The sequence below is a fragment of the Nerophis ophidion genome, linkage group LG10, assembly GCF_033978795.1.
Source record: "Nerophis ophidion isolate RoL-2023_Sa linkage group LG10, RoL_Noph_v1.0, whole genome shotgun sequence".
In the NCBI taxonomy this organism is placed as follows: Eukaryota; Metazoa; Chordata; class Actinopteri; order Syngnathiformes; family Syngnathidae; genus Nerophis; species Nerophis ophidion.
The window spans coordinates 25,818,380-25,820,879 of record NC_084620.1 but is presented as its reverse complement, the minus strand read 5'-3'; the positions used below and the strand labels follow the sequence as shown (position 1 = coordinate 25,820,879).

General features: G+C 47.4%; 1 protein-coding gene across 1 annotated transcript in view; it reads right to left on the bottom strand.

Moving 5' to 3' along the window:
- The window catches only part of dnajc2 (DnaJ (Hsp40) homolog, subfamily C, member 2), a 33,069-nt gene that overhangs the window by 11,811 nt on the left and 18,758 nt on the right, over positions 1-2,500 (bottom strand). The gene's annotated exons all lie outside the window — the stretch shown is intronic.

Here is a 2,500-nt window from a genome sequence, read left to right as displayed (position 1 = left end):
GCTATAAGCTATATGCTACTGCCGTAGCTATTAAAGTGGATCACTTCAACGTTGGCGGTAACTTTTAAAAACTGAGGAGGGCTGAACAAAAATGGCACTAAAAGGAAATCATGTACTGCAGATTACAAGCTGGACATAGAGAAATATGCAGCAGAAAACGACAAGAGGAAGTGGCGCATAACTTTGGAGTTGGCAGAGTTTTTTTTAGAAGCGACATCGAGGAAGAAGATTTCATCTGATTTATTGATTAGGAGTGACAGATTGTTTGGTAAACGTATAACATGTTCTATATATATATATATATATATATATATATATATATATATATACACATATATATACATACACACACACATATTTTAATCAAGCTAACAAGAAAACAGTTTTCCCTCATTTCCATCAATATGTGAATTTTGCAACCAGGGGTGGAAGCAAGCTGGACTTGGTTGATACTAATATTAAACAGGCGTATAAAGCTGCACCACGCCCCTACTTCGACTCCTCAGACCATCTATCTGTGATGCTAATTCCTGCATACAAGCCCGTGCTAAACAGGAAGCAAGCTACAGCGAAGCAGGTGAGGACCTGACAAGAGGGAGCAATGTCAGCATTACAAGACTGCTTCGAAACCACAGACTGGGACATGTTTAAAGCTGCCACCACTGAAAATCACCACACCACACGTGTGGAGGAGTATGCAGAGTCTGTGTCCGCATACCTTCAGAAGTGCATGGAGGATGTAAATGTGATCAAGAACATCCACACACGGGCCAACGAGAAACCCTGGATGAACAGTGAGGTACGTGCAATGCTGAAGGCTCGGAACGAGGCTTTCAAGTCTGGCGACATGGTGGCATTAAAATCAGCCAGAGCTAACCTGAACCGTGCCATTAAGGTTGCAAAGCGTGCTCACAGTCAGAAAGTGCAGGACTTCTTCGAGAACCCTACAAACACTGGACGAATGTGGCACGGCATACAGGTCATCACGGACTATAAAGCTGCCTCCTGTCCCTGTGACAACAGTATCAGCTTCCTAGATGACCTTAACAACTACTTTGCAAGGTTTGAGGCACTTAACACCACTCTGGCGAGAAAATCCATCCCTCGCCCTGATGAGCAGCCGCTCATCCTGGATATAGCGGATGTCCGGAATTCCCTAAGGAGAGTGAACCCCCCCGGAAAGCACCGGGACCTGATGACATTCCGGGCATGGTGCTTAAGGGATGTGCAGACCAGTTGGCTGGGGATCTAACAGACATCTTCAACATCTCGCTGACCCAGGCTGTGGTACCATCATGTTTTAGACGGCCACAATCATCCCAGTGCCTAAAAATCCCACAATCTCCTCCCTCAATGATTATCGCTCTGTTGCCTTCACCCCCATCATAATGAAGTGCTTCCGCCACCCTGGTCAATGCCGTTGTGTCCTTGGGCAAGACACATTACCCACCTGCTCCCAGTGCCACCCACACTGGTTTAATTGTAACTTAGATATTGGGTTTTACTATGTAAAGCGCTTTGAGTCACTTGAGGAAAAAGCGCTATATAAATATAATTCACTTCACTTCAATTCGAGAGGCTGGTAAAGGAATATATTGTCTCCAAACTTCCCCCCACATTCGACCCATACCAGTTTGCTTATCGCGCTAACCGCTCCACGGAGGACGCCATCTCCTCTGCACTTCAACTGAGCTTAAAACATCTGGAAAGAAAGGACACACACGTGCGGATGTTGTTCCTGGACTTCAGCTCAGCATTCAACATCATCATCCCGCAGCACTTGGTGAGCAAACTGGCCCCCCTTGGATTCAGTACCCCCCTATGCAACTGGCTGCTTGACTTACTCACAGACAGACTCCAATCTGTCAGAGTAGGCAACAACACCCCCAGTGCCATCTCTCTGAGCACCGGCTCCCCCCAGGGCTGCGTCCTGAGTCCGCTGCTGTTCACGTAGATGACTCATGACTGCTGCGCCAGGTACACTAACCACATTGTGAAGTATGCGGACGACACGACAGTGGTGGGCCTCATTCGTGACAACAATGACATGGAGTACAGGGAGGAGGTGAAACATCTGGTTGACTGGTGCAGAACAAACAACCTGGTCCTGAATGTCAACAAGACCAAGGAGATCATCGTTGACTTCAGGAAGCACCAATCCAACCACGCTCCACTCTACATCAACGGCACAGTGGTAAAGATGGTAAGCAACACCAAAATCCTGGGGGTGCAGATAACTGACAATATAACCTGGTCCCTACACACCGTAGCTCTTGTAAAAAGAGCTCAGCAGCGCATGCACTTTTTGGTTTGGATGAAAAAAGCACAGCTCCCTCCCCCCATTCTCACCACATTCTACTGAGACACTATAGAGAGCCTGCTGACCAGCATCTCTGTCTGGACTGGAGCCTGCAATGCCTCAGACTGGAAGTCTCTCCAGAGAGTGGTGAAGACGGCGGAAAAGATCATCAGGACTCCTCTTCCTCCTATCCAGGAGATC